The following is a 16852-nucleotide window of genomic DNA, read 5'->3' as shown; positions in this document are numbered from 1 at the left end:
CCATTCTGGAGTCCTCTGTCTGTTCATAACGCGTGTATGACTCAATGGAGCTCTGTACCATAACTGGTTATTCATTTTCTCTCTCACTCTGACAAGTGGTGGTTTTCAAACGAGTAATTGATAATTACCAAAGGTACAGCTCAGTCACTCCTTATTACAGGGTATTTTAACTTTCTTCAGGTATTGCCAGAGAGTCTGTGTGTACATTATGCGTCACTCTAGCAGCCAGGCGCACGTTTACAGTCTGGGTTAATCTGTCTCTACCCTAGGCTTCGAGGCTGCCTCTTTATTTATCTATTGCAGGTGTTTTAGGCCCGACTGCGAGCACAATCACTTCATAGGGCCTGTTTGTTCTTGGTCACTGGCTGCCATTTTGACTCTGAAGCCCCCACGCATTTTCGATGCCCAAAGGAGTGGCAGGCAAGTAGAGACAGATATTTCCTCTCTGCTAAGACTCTAATAGGAACAGTGTATCCCCGAGCCCTGCTTGATGGATGTTGCTTCCACTTGGTGCCTGGCAGAGCGCCAGGCACTGTTTACTGCTCCACTGATATGTAGCCATGGCCCTTTCTAGGCAGCCCCTCTGCAGTGACACTGCTCTTTTGTGCCCTTGGCCAAGACTTTTGGGGAATCCTGTGCTGCAGACCTCATGGTGTTGCTCTTTGGAGGTACGTTCCTGAGATATATGGTGATATAAATCTGAAGAGGAGGATTTACAGCCCACATATCATTAGATTTCATTCATCAATTTGTTTGTGAAAGATGGGTTACCCACCGAGGACGCACTGACGCCGCCATCAACCTTAAACTGGGGCCCCATGAGGAGCTCAGCTGTCATTGACAAGACTGGCCATCCACAATCATCCCAGGACCCCACAGGGGGCACCCATCTTTCACAAATAGCCTTGATAAAGGCCACAGGTCGAAAAATGTTGTTGGCTGACCATTACTGGGACCACAAGCCCACGCAACAAACACATTGATGAATACAATCTTTTTTTGCACTTACCACCAAATAATAAACGGTATGGAAAATCCATTTGTGAAAAATAAACCAACAGCGAGGTGTCCAGGATATTACCTGATCATACCACAAAGGAGGTGTGGGCTTCACCTCAAAAAACACATCCTGTGACCTTGCACTAGGAAAAAGGACACCATAACAAGAAACAGAGCTTAGCAAGGAAGGTTCCAAACCTTGGGCCCCAATACAAAATCTCACATATCATTAGAGATAAATCGTCCACTTTACCTAAAAAAGTAATTAGATTTACCACATCAGAATAACAGCTCAAGGTAAATCTGATGAAATCCTCATGTAGTCCCCCAAAATAGGGATTAACACTGCCTTGCTGCCACTCATAATCCTACAGTTACTCTGCAGTACCAAGTGTTAGTAGCAGTAAGGGAGTTTGGCAATATTTCAAATGGAATTAGCACCAAACTCGTAATGAGGCCCAAAGTACTGCCAAGGTACGTACAAAATAAAGTGGGACCCGGGATTATACGACCTGATGGTCTAAGAATGTTACACAGAATCCAGCTAAACACATGGAACTCTTTAGCGCTCCTGCTTGACATGCTCTGCCCATAGAACCCTTCATAAAGGGAGCACCCTATTAATTGATAAAGTGGAGGATTGTAGACTGGGGCCTTTGACCAGGTATTCACGATTAATGGTAATTATAATTGGCTATGGCTGTCCCTTTTTATAAAGCAAGCATTGGCATTCACTGCTGTTCTTTGCATTTTGCAAGTATATGCACCAGGGTCTGGTCCTCTCTAAGCTGGACTACTGCAACAGCCTCTTTCTAAATCTTCCTGCTACTACTCTCTGCCCTCTGCAACTCATCCAGAACAGGAGTGCGACACTTGTCCTTGGCCTCAAGCCCAGGGACTGTATCTCTCCAGGATTGAAATCTCTGCACTGACTCGCAGTGGCAGCAAGGATTACGTTCAAAACCCTCTGCATTGTCCTCAAGGCCTTCTGGGGCCTGGGGCCTCAATACCTTCAACTCTCTCTTCCTAAATATCTTCCTTCTCAAGCTCTTCGCTCAGCCACCTCTAACTCCCTTAGGGTCAGTCGCTTAACCAAGCAACGGGTTGGTGGTAGATCTCTTTCTTCGGCTGGGGCCTCCCTTTGGAACAGCCTCTCTGCCTCCCTGAAATTTGAGGAGAACCATCTCTGGTTCCGGAAGCACCTCAAAACATTTCTCTTTGCCTCTGCCTTTTCTTCTCTTCTGCCCTGCTGACCTCCTGGCTGAAACCGAAACTGAATCTGCACTGGTTACCTGGCCACCTTCTGATCCCGGGCCCAGGTCCCTCGCCCGCCAGTCACACACCTGCCCTGCCTTCCTAGCAAACCCGCACTTGGGGACTGTTTTTTTCTGTATCCCCACAGTCCCACTACCAGCACTTGACACCTGATGTCTGCACTTACCCTTGCACTTGCCATCTGCTGGCCATACCTTCATTTATTTATTGTTATTTCTTCTATTATCCCTTGTACTGCATTGTCCCCTCCTCCCGCACTTTCCCCCCTCCCCATTCTCATGCACTTGCGTGATCTGAATGACACCTGGCCTAGTAGGATCGTTGTCTGTCTTCCCTCTGTTCCCCCTCCCTTGCCTCGTCGCGCCTTGAAACACTTGTGTGTAGGCGCATTATAAATGCCATGTCATATCATATCATATATCATATCATATCATATCAAAGAAGAGAGTGAACAGTTTCAAAGGGGGGTGCGATAAGAGGCACTGATGTGTAAGAGAATGAGAAGGAAGAAGAATAGAGCAAGGGAGGAAGCGATTGAGAGAAGGTGCCACCAATGAAGAGCAAGAGGTAGTATGAGCAAGAAAGGTTGAGAGTGAGAGGGCAAGAAATAAAGCGGGATTATGAGAGGAAGGATGCGAGGGGGTAGAGAGTGTGGTTGGAGTGGGTGGAAGGTTGTAGAGAGTGCTGGGTTGGGGTAGAAAGAGTAGGGTTTGAGTGGTGGGGATAGAGGGAGTTGGGGTAATTCGGGAGGGTGCAGGTAGAGACAGTGGAGGTAGGATGAGTGGGGTGAGAGAGTGGGAGTACGGTGGGTGGGGCAGAGAGAGTTGCGGTTGGGTGGATGGTGTAGAGAGTGCAGGTAGGGTTGGTGGTTGGGGGTAGAGAGAGTGGCGGTAGGGTAGGTGTGTGGGGGTCAGGAGAATGGGTTAGGGTGTGTGGGGTAGAGAGTGGAGGGGGTGGAAAGGGTAGAGCGAGTGGAGGGAGGGTGGGTTTATGGGGCTAGAAAGAGTGGAGGTTGGGTGGTGGGGGTAGAGAGTGGCGGTAGGGTGGTTTGGTCAGGGTAGAGAGAGTGGGGATAGAGTGCATGGTGGTAAAGAGACTGGGGGTGGGTGGGAGTAGAGAGAGTGGGGGTAGTCTGGGTAGGTGGGGTAGAGAGAGTGGGGTGAAGAGGTGGGGTAGAGAGGGTGGGTGTGTGGGGGTAGTGAGACTGGGGCTAGGGTGGGTGGGGTAAAGAGAGTGGGGTGGGGTGGGTGATGGCAGTTGGTTGGGGACAAAAAACATGAAGAACAAAGCAGTTTTGGGAGGACTTGTCAAAAGCAGCCCAAAATAGCCCAAACAAAACCCAACCAGCACAGGTAATGGGGGTTGGGTTGTGGTGGATGCATGAGTTTAGAAAGAGTGACATTGGGGGTAGAGAGAGTGGGCAATGAGTGGATGGTTGGATGTAAAAAGGCAGTTTTAGGAGGACAAAAAACAGATCTGATGTCAAACGTAGCCCAGAAATATCCCAATTGTCTCTGAAAAAAAGGCCAAAATAGCCCAATATGTAATCAATGCCCAGATGGGAAATGGAAAGCCTGGCACCCAACATGCTTCTTACAAACTGCTGCTTGCAGCAAGTATTGTTAGGGAACTTCTCATTGGGTAGTACAGAGGAGGAGTTTGGGAAAAGAGATTTTAGTGATTTCGCAGTTTTTTGGCATGGCATTGCCTATTTCTATGCCAACCAGATATTCTGAGTTCCCTCTCTCTCTTCTGAAGTGGCAGCTGCTTACATAGGGTCGGGGGTGCTACCCCCCCATCTAGGGCACCCACCCAGGGAATGTGCAGAGAAGTGTTCCCACAAGTTCAGTTCTGCAGAACAGATAACAGAAGTTCTGAACCTGTTCTCCATGAGCAGGGCAACGTGGCGGCAATCAAATAAGCGCATAATATATAATAAAACAATAATTATCGGGCGCTGAGCTGCTCTGCAATGTTGCATCATCATGGCTGGGCCGGCTGCCACACTGACACAGAGGGGGGCGTGCCGTTTTACTCAACTGTTTTTTAATGTAAAATGTGTGGATCTCAGAGTTCCACGCATTTTACATAACCCATCACAATCTAGGAGGCTGGCGGGAGCTAGAACTGTGGCCACACCAGTATTAATCTCTGCGCAAACAGCGCACCAGTGTCAGGATCTGATCGTCTGATCTGACTTTACAGTTAGGCGCAGTGCAACAGAATTATTTTCCTAATGTCATTGGCTGGTTGCCAGCCAAAGACATTTGAGTGTGGTTGGGGTAATGGGCACGGGTGACGCGACAGCGCCACCTTCTCACTTCAGTGAATGGTGTTGACTGAAGTAGAGCTGCCCAGAGAACAGCAGAGGGCCAATGTGCAAGGCTTTACCTTGCCATCTCCGCCGGTAAGTAAAGTTAACTAACTTGAAGACGTAACTTCGTGCCCGCCTTCATTCCCCAGGACAGTGCTCAAGGACTGTCCTGTAGCACTGCCCTGCCATCCACTGACTACAGTGAAGTATTCAGGGACTAGACAGAGGAGTGCCAGGTAGATAGGGAATGTGAGAATTCTACAAAGAGTGGTTTTTATCAACTCTTAAATAGTAGAAAACGTGTTTTGCCACCACCATGAAAACAAGTGCACACTAACTCCTTGTATCTGGTGTAGAAGCATATTTTAAATAGCTGTCAGATGTCGCCCCTAGCTCAGGTTATTGCGTTGTGTTTTGGTACATTTGGTTTAATGACATGTCTCCTCTGGAGCAGTTGGTTCAGGGAGATGTTTCAGACGGGTATTTGCTGCTGGTGCAGACGGTGCAGTGGGCTGTCCCATTGTTCAGCTATGGTTACGGAACGTGTGTTTGTGGCTCCAAAGGGCTGTCTGCGGTTATTCTTCGCTTCTTTGCAGTGCTTCCTTTGAGGCACTGACTCAGCCGGTGAGAGATACGAAGCGGGCACGGATTAAGATGAGGAGATCCCAGCACTGCCGGCATTTCATCACAGTTGATACAATTAATTTCCTCCCATGACAGGATGCCTTTGCTTGCTTGCCTCGATTTAATGAAGAAAAGCACATGCCTAACACTTAATTGAACTGATGTTTAAATCATGACTGGCAATGTATATAGAAATGAGTGAAATCCTTGCTTTGAAAATATTCAGGCCAGTAGTTGAAAGTACAGGTGGAGGCTTAGTTGGTTCTTTTTCAAAGCATTAAACAGGGCATTCTTCTTCACTAAGGGTAATTACTTATGTCTTGATATACCAGGTGCCATTATTTCTTTTGTCCCCCTAATCTCACAAAAAAAGAAAAAAATCTCAGTTCCTTAAAATAAAAGGTGCACACCCTTTATTCTCACAGCCACCCCAATAACAAGATGTATTTTGCTAGGAAGGCTTTATAGTAAGTGTGTAGGTAAAATAACTCGGCAAATTCAGCACTTTCCTCAGATTTCGATGTGCAATCTGTAGTTATATGTTCCAATTCGACCAGGCCGACTCAATCGTTTATCCACCCTAGGTATTGTACATTAAATTGAACGATAATCATACATGTTACTAAATCATTCATGCTACTGAGGGGTTTATTTAGAAGTGGGAGGAATGCAGCTTGCCATGGTGTATAAAAACACCATGTTATCATAATAGCACAAAATTGCATAACATCATTTAAAACCTCAGGAATGCCCGCAGTGCCCAGGAAGGGGTACTAGTGCCCTGTTTCTCACACCACCACACTTGCACAGGTAAGAATAATGTACCATCATTAGTACCTAAAACCTAATGCTTTTTGGGCCATGTTTGTGTCGTTTGGGACAGTAAATTACCCATTTTAAAGGCTATTTTTCCAAAATGTGCCCCACCCCCGCACTCTTCTTGATGTGTGTTGGGCTCGCTCGCAAATTCGTCCTGTGAAATGTACGCTCCGCCACCTTGCAAAGTCACCAGCCACCACTGCTCTACTGTAACAATAGTCTTGGCAATGTTGTGGCATAAACGCCACACAAATTCACCACAACCAATGAGTTTTCTAAATGCATTGAATCAGCATTTTCGCTTATGGTCTAGTTAATTTGCCTTGCAACAAGAATTCGCTGAAATGCATTTTTAAATTCCCTTGCTCAACATGTTAACTTACCTCACAGTTGCAGTCTCGCGTATTTCATAAACGTTTCAATTGAAAGAGCTTAGGTAATCGTTGTAATGCAGTTGAAGGGGAGGGGCCTATTTCCCTTGTGTTAGAATGTTGGCTCACCAATTGTGACTTGGGCTGCCACTCAAACTGACACGATTTCAGTTTGTGATGCGCTTTTTTGATATGTGTTTGCTGCCATCTGTTGACATGAGCAAGCAAATGCAGCCGAGGCAGGGTGGCAGGTTGGACAGGCGGGTGTAAATACAGTTAATTAACACACAGGCCCCACTAAGCGTCTATACCTCATGGCTTGCTGACAGGTCCTAATGACTGCTAGGGCAGCAGACTTGGGGTGCATTTCTTGACCTAAATTTACAATGTCATAGTAGCCCACACATATTTGCATTACACAATTTCACATGAGCATCACTATGTTTCGGGATATGTCATACGTTTTCAAGAGTCTAGTGGGTGTAGTTTAAGCAGAGTATTCTGCATACTGATGGACATCCTCAACTAAAAGTTGTCCCCAGTGCTGACCGGTTGGTGACTTGGTGCAGGCCCGGCTAAAGTTGTGTTGGGGCCCATTTCAACATGAAGGTTGGGGACCACCTTGCTAAGAGCGAACAACAGTCTGAGGTGCTAGTAGAGTGACTGAATCATAATGGAAACAAAGAAATAGAGCCGGGGGTTAATAGCCACCGATTATAGCAAGCCAGTCATCCAGCAGGGAGCTGAAACACTGAATGGCCACTGAAAAGCTGTAAATTCTTTGTCAGTAAGTAGCTGAGGTGCAACAGGCGGTGTTAACAGGCAATACCCCGAGGGACGTGACGGCTGGAAGGGCTCCATCAAACGAAGCTCGTAAGGCAAACGTGGAAAGTGCACATTTTAAGCCCCAGAAGGGAAGGAATATAGAAACGAATATATTGCTGTGGTATAACACTGCTGACTGGCAAAATGGGAGCAGCTGCTGGGGGCCCTCTGAGGCTCGAGGCGCCTCCCAACTGAAAAGGCTGAAAGGCACGCCATGCCTGACCTAGTCCTTCCTTTGTTGTGCTGCATTCTCACCTGCCTGCTCTGTGAGATGACCCTTTTGTGGCATAAAGCGCGCTACAAGCCAAACAGCATCACAGGAAGGGGACAAGGGTGGGGGGCACAGGGGAATGGAACACCTCAGCCAAGTGTGAAGGGAGAGGGGCAAGACTCTGTGGTGGCTGGTGAATTTTTTTAACCATGTACAGTGCCCTCTTCCTAATCCTAGCTACTACAATACCTTTATTCTACTTGCTTCCATAACAAAGCCAAGATAGGTTGTGCTTGTTGTTATTACCAAAGGTTGATTGTACATCTTCCAAACATAACCCATCATTTTTTAACATTCTTGTAAATTTGCAGTCCTACGTGAGTCCTATCTAGCAAAATTTACATCATCAGCATATGTTAAATACTAGACTGGGAGGTTATTATTCCTTGGTGGCACAAAGGTCGCACTTCTCAAATGCTCACCAAGGTTGGATAAATATAAATTAAACAGGCAGAAAGACAACACGCAACCTTGTCTCAGCCCTCTGTGCGTCATCGCTTTAGATAAGGCTCCATGCCTGTTCGGCCTGACCTGTAGCACATTGTCTTCATGCAAATAGATCTTTTGTAGAAAGACCATCTAGATGAATGAACGTTCAATAACCATGTGAGGTTACCTTACGTTAATTCTTTTAACCATTTAGACTTTAAACATTAATAGTAAACATCTGTTCTGAAAACTTTGATTAAATTCCATTCATGAACATTTCTTTCTCAAGTTTTTTTGAAAATCTTCTTTGATACATATGGAATTTGTTTGAATATTTTACTGTTTTTGCTCTACACAAGGTGTGCAGGGTACGGGAGTGTCCGTCACTTGAGGACACTCTTTACTGTTTCATGTTTGAATAGCAACCTTTGTGCCAGGGCTGCATGATTCTCCCCCACACCCTAAGATTATCTGGATCAATACCTTAAAATCTTGATTAATGAGTACATTCATTTTTATTGGGAAGAGAAAGGTGTGCATTCTAGACTTATTTGCCCAATATATTAATATTAACATATAAGAACCCCAGCTAGTAAAGAAATGCCATTCCACATAATTAAAGTATATTCAGCTGGCTACATTATATGTAGGCCAGTGACAACCCTTGTCATGTTTGCTTTACCCTTGATGCACAGTAACTGTGCATCAAGGGTAAAGCAAGGTCAAGTGTATTACTTGGGTAGAATGGCCTGCATCCAATGTAGGACAAATCTAGCCAAGTAACAACCAGAGCTGTCAACTGACCCGCCACTCCCGGGTTTCACCCGCAAAAAACAACATACCCTTGAGGCCGCAAATGTGTCTGTAAACATGCAAGAAGGGCTGGCGGAAAAACGGTCATCACTTACTAAAGTGATTACATTTTTACTTTACATGCAAAGTGAGCCTTGCATCTCAGTACAATGGCTTTACTGAGTTCTGTTTTTGCCAGTGACAGAGCTGTGATCTCCTAAAGTTGGCAGATGTCACAGTACAGAAGTGCATAGCCTTGCTGTCACATCTCCCAAAAAAGAAGATATAGGGATTTGGAGTCAGGCGCAGAATTTATTGGTGGGTCTGGACTGAGAAAATGCTAAATTCTGAAAGCAAACCATGCACTGATACACAAGTCTTTACAATTGGGGGAATTGTATGTCCAGATAATTTTGTTTAACCCATCACTACATATATTAATTACTGATGTTTCAATTTGTCAAGATAGTCACTGCTAGTAAACACACATTCCCAGAACAGTTTCGCCCAAGATCATAAGGCACTCCAGTGCAATCCCATCACTTCTAATGACCTGTTAAAGGGTAACTCAAAAGTACAATGGAGTGCACACTTTAGATTAGTGATGCAAATAAGATGACATGCTTGTCTTTCAAACTAATCACAAATCATATCTAATTGTCAACTCTATTGGGGTTAATACACTTATCTACGCTATCAAACACTATTACAAAAATGTAAATAAAAGCAAACTGTGCTTGTTTCTAATTCTAAGAGAATTGTCCTCAATGTCATGGGTTCACAGTGCATTTTGTACTTTTAGTGTAGTGGGCAGGGATCTACAAATTATGCACATTTTTGGAGTGAGAGCCAGGGGGTGTGAGCAACACATAAGTGACCCACGAGCCCACTGTGAAAAGTTGGCATTTATGGGTAATAACACTTGCCATTTTTGCTTTAGCCTTGATGTACAGTAAATCTCTGTGCATCAAGTGTAAATCAAAGACAAGTGCTATTTTGTGAAAAGAATGGCATGTGTTCAATGTAGGCAGGGATGGCCTTAGCTTTGGCAGTACCCCAGGTGAAGCAAAATTCCATGCTCCCGGTGCCAGCAGAGGATCTGGGGTCTTTTCACATAAATAGGTTGGTGCCAGCCCCTGCCTTCGGAAGGCTTAAACCTCCCAGATTGAGGTTGCAGGAAGAAGGCAGCACTCTGTCTTGATGTCTGAGTGCCAAGCCCTGGGCTCTGATGGGAATGGGGCTACCAAGATCCTGTTAGATTTCTCGACTGGGAGAGCACACTATTTACATTTAAACATTCATTAACATGGCAGCAGCAGCAAACATACAGTGGCAGAGGACAAAATCCTGCCAAGGCGATATCAATATCCTATGTCTATAATTAAGAGCTTTAAAAACTGTCATCAATGCCATCCTTCAAAAAATTAATTGTGGCTGGCTCCACCACCACGCCAGCTCAGAGAGGCGCCCTATGTAAAAGAAAAGCTACCAGCAAGGGAAACCTTTCTCCCCTGAGGATCAAGGCTGACCCAGGAAACACCCAGATCGCTTCAGAAGACTTGGCACGAGGCTGAATGCAGAAACAGCCAGCCTCAAATCCTCTTCAAAAGATGTCCAAATTGCTATATATGTCTTGTAATTTACAGACTTTTTTTTGTTAGGGTAAGTATTGTGACCATTGAGAATAGCAGAGTCCGACTTCCATTACTCACTCAAAAGAATTTCTTGCTGAATCACTAAAACAGACATGTTTCAAATTTAAATTTGGGGCAATTTTGAATTTGAAACATGCATTTTGTATTAACGCAAAGAGCATTTTGGGAACATCAGAAATTACCTCAAGGAGAGCAGGGTATTTTATTTGTGGGCAGTCGCACCCTAGTTAAGTGAAAAGCTCCCCTCGCCAATACAGGAGGGGGGAGCTTTTCACTTAAATAGGGCTCCACCACCACAACAACTTGAGGAAGCTTTTCAAAGGTTTCCCTGTCCTGGTGTGGCAGCGGACCCCTTTTAAAGTGAACAGCTTCTGCTCCAGCACTGGAGCGGGAAGCTTTCACTTAAATAGGGCGCCCCCACCATGCCAGCTCGCAAGAGCCTTTGAAAGGCTGCCCCATGCTGGCATGGCAGCAGCGCCCTATTCAAATTAAAAGCTCCATGCTCCCACGCTGGAGCATCCAGCAGCAGCACGAGAGCAGGGAACATTTCATTTAAATAGGGTAATTCACCTGAGATCCTGATGGCAGTAGATGTATGCAGAAGGAGGGACGACCTGGCAAAGGCAAGACACTGGGAGGGCTGGGGTCTCTTTAGTGTTGGTGACATGTATGAGAATGGTAAATTCAAGGAGATGGAGGCCTTAATTGATCAATCAGGGCTGCCCAGTGGGCAATTTCTCCAATATTTGTGAATAAGGGGGGGGGTGGCCAAATGGAAATGGGCTGAGTGGCCTGAGGAGCCAGTGACAACTCTGCCACTGACCCTGATGTACACCCTAGATGGCGGCTGGAAACCGGTATCGAGGCTGCATGCCAGATTGATCAACAGACCCAACCCTCGGAGCTCTGAACTAAAAGTACGCTGGGAGGTGGACCTTGGGGAGGACATAGAAGAGAGGGAATGGGAACGTATATTGAGTTTCCCCCGAGAAGTCTCTAGAAACCCTCATCTTAAACTGGTCCAATTGAATGTGTTGTATCGCACCTGCATGACACCTAGTAGGGTGGCTCAGTTCAGCAGCAGTGCACAACCGACATGTCCTTGGTGTGGCAATGCAAGGGCATATTTAATTGATATGTTTTGGGAGTAAAGTACAGAGTTTCTGGGCTCGCATTGAGCCAGTGTGCAGGAGGGCTGAGGTCACTAGATATACCTGGAACCCGAAAGAGTGTCTATTGGGAGTATACCCAATGAATAGCAAACATAAACACATCATCAAATGTAAGGACATGGCATTCTGACTAAGAGGTGCATCACCATGGCATGGGAGTCAGCTAGGGGCCTGCAATACACAGAGGCAGAAACTAGGGTGTGGGGTGGTACGGGGCACAGGCTGGATGCGACCACTAGTGGAACCTATGAGTCCTGGAAGATGTTAATTTGGGACATGTTTCACCCTTCTGATGACAAGCCACTGTGAGGGCTAAAACACCCTATAACACGTTGTAATAACACTCTAACTGTGTGAAGTTAAGGGCCCGGCTAAACACCCAGGACTTGGCCACCAAAGGAGGCTTTCGTGAATCATACGCCCCAATGTCCTAGAAGGCTGACCGCAGAGTGTACCGAGCCTGACTATGGAATACATATGTGAGATACCTAGTTCACATGCATGAAGAAAGTTGTTTTGTTGTTACTATGTTGAAGTGTTTTTACAGAAATGTAATCAATCTTACATATAAGCTTATTGCGATTATAACAAAGGAATGGATCGGAATTGTACGGTTGTATGTTTATAAATGCTTATAAAAAGAATTTAAAATGAATTCATTTAAATAGGGTACCTCCACCACACCAGCTCTGTGCAGCTTTTCAAAGGCTGCCTCTTGCTGATGTGGCAGCTGACCCATATTAAAGTGAAAAGCTTCTGCTGCAGCACTGGAGCCGGGAGCTTTTCACTTAAATAGGGTGCTGCCGCCATGCCAGCTCTGGGTAGCCTTTCAAAGGCTTCACCGTTATGGTGTGGCAGCGGATCCCTAATAAAGTAAAAAGCTTCCGCTTCAGCACTGCAGTGTGGAGTTTTTCACTTAAATAGAGTGCCACCACCGTGCCAGTTCAGGGAATCCTTTCATAGGCTGCCCTGTGCTTGTGTGGCAGCAGACCCCAATTACAGTGAAAAGCTTCGGTCCGGCACTGAAGTTGGGAGCTTTTCACTTAAATAGGACACTGCCACCATGCCAGCTCAGGGGAGCCTTTCAAAGGCTGCCCCATGCTGGTATGGCAGTGATGCCCTATTCAAATGGAAAGTTCCCTGCTTCTGTGCTGGAGCGCTTGGTGCCAGCATGAGAGTGAGGCATTTAAATAGGGTGCCTCCACCACACCAGCTCAGGTAAGCCCATGAAAGTCTCCCCCGAGAAGACATGGCACTGGTGGACTTTGTAACAGAGTACCCAAAGAAAGTGAAAATGGGAGGGGAGCTTTTCAACTGTGTTGGGCGACACTGGAGTACCAGCATGGGGGAGCCTTTTATTTTACATAGGGTGCCAGGGCGGCTGTCGCACCAGTGCAAAGGAGCTTTTTAAAGGCACCTCCATGCTGGCGATGCGTAGGCTATGGTGCCCAAGGACGCCTATGTCTAATTCCAACCCTAAATGTAGGCCAGTCTAGCCAAATCATGTTTGCTTTACCCTTGATGGACAGTAACTGTGCATCATGATTAAAGCAAAGATAAGTATTATTACATGGATGGACTAGCCTACATTCAATGTAGGCCAGCCTATCCCCGTAATAACATTTAACTTTCTATTTTTGCATCCAAGGTAAAGCAAAAAGAATACCATGACCAAAGCAGTCCTCACCCCTAAATTCATCTGGGCCCCAACATTTAGGGTTGGGGGCTGCCATTAACACACACGCAACACACAGTAACACTTTGACTCACACATTCAAACACCATTCACACACAACACATACCAGAAACAATACATACATGCATACATACACATTAAATAAATAAAAATTACACTTACTTTGCTTGCATGCACCACATTGACCTACACAGCCACAGAGAGGACCGGATGGCCCACCCCTCCTCTGGGGACATAGACACGCTGCCTGACAAGAGAGTGTAATGGGGCAGGCAAATATTCAGGTAACATCTACTGCCCCCGACTCAGATAAGTATGGAAGTGCCCTTTGCCGTCCCCGCCCTTCGTCAGTATCGTCCTGGTGAAAAACGATACAAGCTGAGACAGCAAGAGTCTTGGGGTAAAAGCTTGATAAATTAAGATCATGAAGGTGACATTAAGAATATAGAATAGATGGTGTGATAAGTAGAGAAATAGGTAGTTGTTGCTATAGATAGGGAATGACTAGGTGGCTGCACGCATCCACACAAAGTAGACATAGCAAACACGAGTACGCGTAGTCATGAAGATTGCATAGACCTAAAGAATATTCACCCATAAAAATGAAAGACACATGAAGAACACATATACATATATAGCCACAGAGAGCATCCATATGTAAGAGGTGCAAGGCACAACATGACAGAGAATGTACCAAGATGCAGCTATTTTCCTAGCACAGAGACCACAGTGAGCCCAGAAGTAGCAAAGTCTCAGAGAAATGCTGAACTTACAAAACACATTTATTTTAGATGCTATGAAGCTGTCCAGAACAGTAGCCATAGCATGTGTAAAGGTTAGGCACAGAAGGGAGTGGTGGGCTTGAAAAGCGAGCACAAAGACAAGATAACAATTCCCAGGAGACAACGCAGTAACCTTCCAAGTTAATTGAATTAATAAAAACAACCAGACCTTGATGTCTAGGTGCATGCGAGTACCATGCCGAGAGACTCTATAGAGGAAAGGGTGTCCCAAGTGGTCACAGAGAACACAACATGTACTTTAGAATAAGCTAAAATATTAATATATATATAAGTAAATTCTCTCTCAAACACTGTACCATAACACGTGATCCGGACATGAAAACACTAGCTTTTTATTGCAAGCCAGACACTGATTGAACACCTGCAGAACTCACTCAAAGTACATGCAGATATCAGATAGCACACAAGGCCAAGTTCAAAGGAGAGGGAAGGCTTCATCGCCTCAGGCTGATCAGGAGTATTCTTTTAATTGCAATTATGACAGAAGACTGAGTTTGCTCCCCCACTTGTATCTCGCATCTCAACACCTTTTCAAAATGTCCAAGGATAGTAAGCTAGACGCCAACCAGTGAGAAGTCCTTTTCCCACACAACCTATAAAGGACAATGCCAACCAATTAGCTGTCCCTGTAATGTCTAGGTGGAGCAATCAGATATACATTGGCCTATGAAGTAACTAAACCCTATACATCCTATATGTTACATGAAATATTAACCAACCCACCCAACTTCCCCGTATGTTTTGGAAACTGATATTGATACAATACAATATTTCTACAAAATGTGCTTGTAATCATTGCAAAAGTTGAGAGCAAGATCCTTGTATGCTGTCCCGGCTTAGATTCTTTGTTTGAATAAGCTGGGTTTTGACATGCACCAGAGTCCTTCATCATTGAGTATTATTCTGACTGTTTGTATGATCCTGAGCACATCTTTACTCTTGGTAGCAGAGGAAGGTTCTCTGGTGTTTTTCGGACTATTATGGACTGCTTGCTACATCGACTGGGACAGCAAGGGTGGCCTGTGGAGAGCAGAGACAATGCGCAACTAAGAAGCGAGTTCAACTGGTACCCACGTTGATGGAAAGCCTGCCAGTTCCCGCAGGCTGACCCGCTGGTCATGGAGGGATAGTAGACAGAGAGAGATGGCTCATGGATGCGAGTATGAACAGTCCACACCAAAACTGGGGAGTTGGGTTTTTTGTGTGTTATTGATTTATAAGAAATAGAGATGATAAAGGATGGAATACCTTCAACAAGGATTGAGAAAGACCACATGGTAAGCCTTTTTAAAGGGCAGAGGTAAATAGTCAGATCACACGAGTATAAGGGAAGACAGTTGTATTTTGACTGTATTCTTGTTTGCTGACACACCCCTTGTTTTGTGGGGTAATGTAGAATAATAGAGGTGTTTTTTTGTATTGGCAGAAGAAATGAATTGGTGTTGTGGACCCAGAAAAGGAGGTCTGGAGTGTGAACAGTGGTTTGTGGTGCTGCTTGGGAGGATGGTGTGTTATTAAGAGCTTGGCCTCTGAGAGAGACATGGGTGTGCTAACATTGGGGGAACTATTGTGGGGAGGGATTTGAAAACGAGTGAAAAAAGGTGAGCGAAGGTTGAGGCTGGATTAATTGATTCTTGGTAAATTGTATTTTATATCATCAATATGTCAGATACTCCCATTGTTCATTTGTGTAAGTCACTGCCCAGATACAAAACTAAGATAATGAAATATCACATTGAGCAGGTTAAAAGTATGGCTGGCATGATGTTTATGCCATGGCCTCAAGGCAGCACTCACTCGAAAACAGAGCTGCAACACATGTGCACATATTTGCATGCAACACATAAGGGAAAACAATTACAGAACAGATTGAGTATACTCGAGATAGGAAAAATGTTCGAAGAAGAAGAGAAGGAGCAAAGTAAAAAATAATGGATGCTGAACCATCACAATGGAGCTGGCACACAACCAACAGCTTCTCCTCCTCTTCCCCAAACTAGTGACCTGCCCTCAACTATAGAAGGATTACATCTGTTAAATGCTGCTGCAGGGTATTCCAACCCCATATATGCGCCCCAGCATATAGTTATAAAGACAGCATGACAGGCAAGATGGTGAGCAGGCACAGGTCAACACTATTACAGGAAGAATCTAACGTGCGACGTAGGGTGCTAGAGAAGTTAATGGAAGAGGATGAGGAGTGGCAGAGAGCAAAAGGCATGCAGGGTGAAAAAGAGGAGAGAGATAAATGGATAGGAGGGCAAATACTATTGAAACTTGATGGAAAGGGCATTGATGAATGTAACAAAAAGTTGTGGGAGGGTACAGATGGACAGGAGGTGGAGAATGAGAAAAGGCTGCAGGAAAAGAGAGAAAGGTCGAACAGACCAGAGGAAGACAAGGAAAGAGAAAATAAGTGAGAAGAGAAAGAAAGGGCACGGAAAAGAAGGGAAGAAAAAGAAAGAGAAAAATGGTGAGTTGAAGAAAGAGAAAAGGAGAGAGGTTTACAGTCGTGCCATACGGAAGTTGTTGACACAGTGAGTAGATATATGATGTTAGATGAAGGGGAAGAAGGGGTTGTGTCAAGAAGTGGCAGTCTAAACAAGAAAAGAAGTGATGGCGTTGGTGTAAGAGGAAGTTGGGGAATGGATCAACAGGAGGAAGGCAGGGATGTAGTAGAAGAGGTAATGAGTAGGACAGACAGGATAGATCACCTTAGGAGACTAGAGTCTGGGGACAGAAGAGATAAGGAAGAAGAAAAAACACTGATGGATGAGGAAGATGATGAAGTGAGCGGGGAAGAGGAA

At 45.2% G+C, this 16852-nt stretch overlaps 1 protein-coding gene across 8 annotated transcripts in view; it reads right to left on the bottom strand.

Annotated features, from left to right (window-relative positions):
- PTPRZ1 (protein tyrosine phosphatase receptor type Z1) overlaps positions 1-16852 on the bottom strand; it is a 949709-nt gene that overhangs the window by 18547 nt on the left and 914310 nt on the right. The gene's annotated exons all lie outside the window — the stretch shown is intronic.

This window comes from Ambystoma mexicanum, chromosome 12, assembly GCF_040938575.1.
Source record: "Ambystoma mexicanum isolate Mex_15411 chromosome 12, UKY_AmexF1_1, whole genome shotgun sequence".
NCBI lineage: Eukaryota > Metazoa > Chordata > Amphibia > Caudata > Ambystomatidae > Ambystoma > Ambystoma mexicanum.
This window is presented reverse-complemented; position numbering and strand designations above follow the sequence as displayed.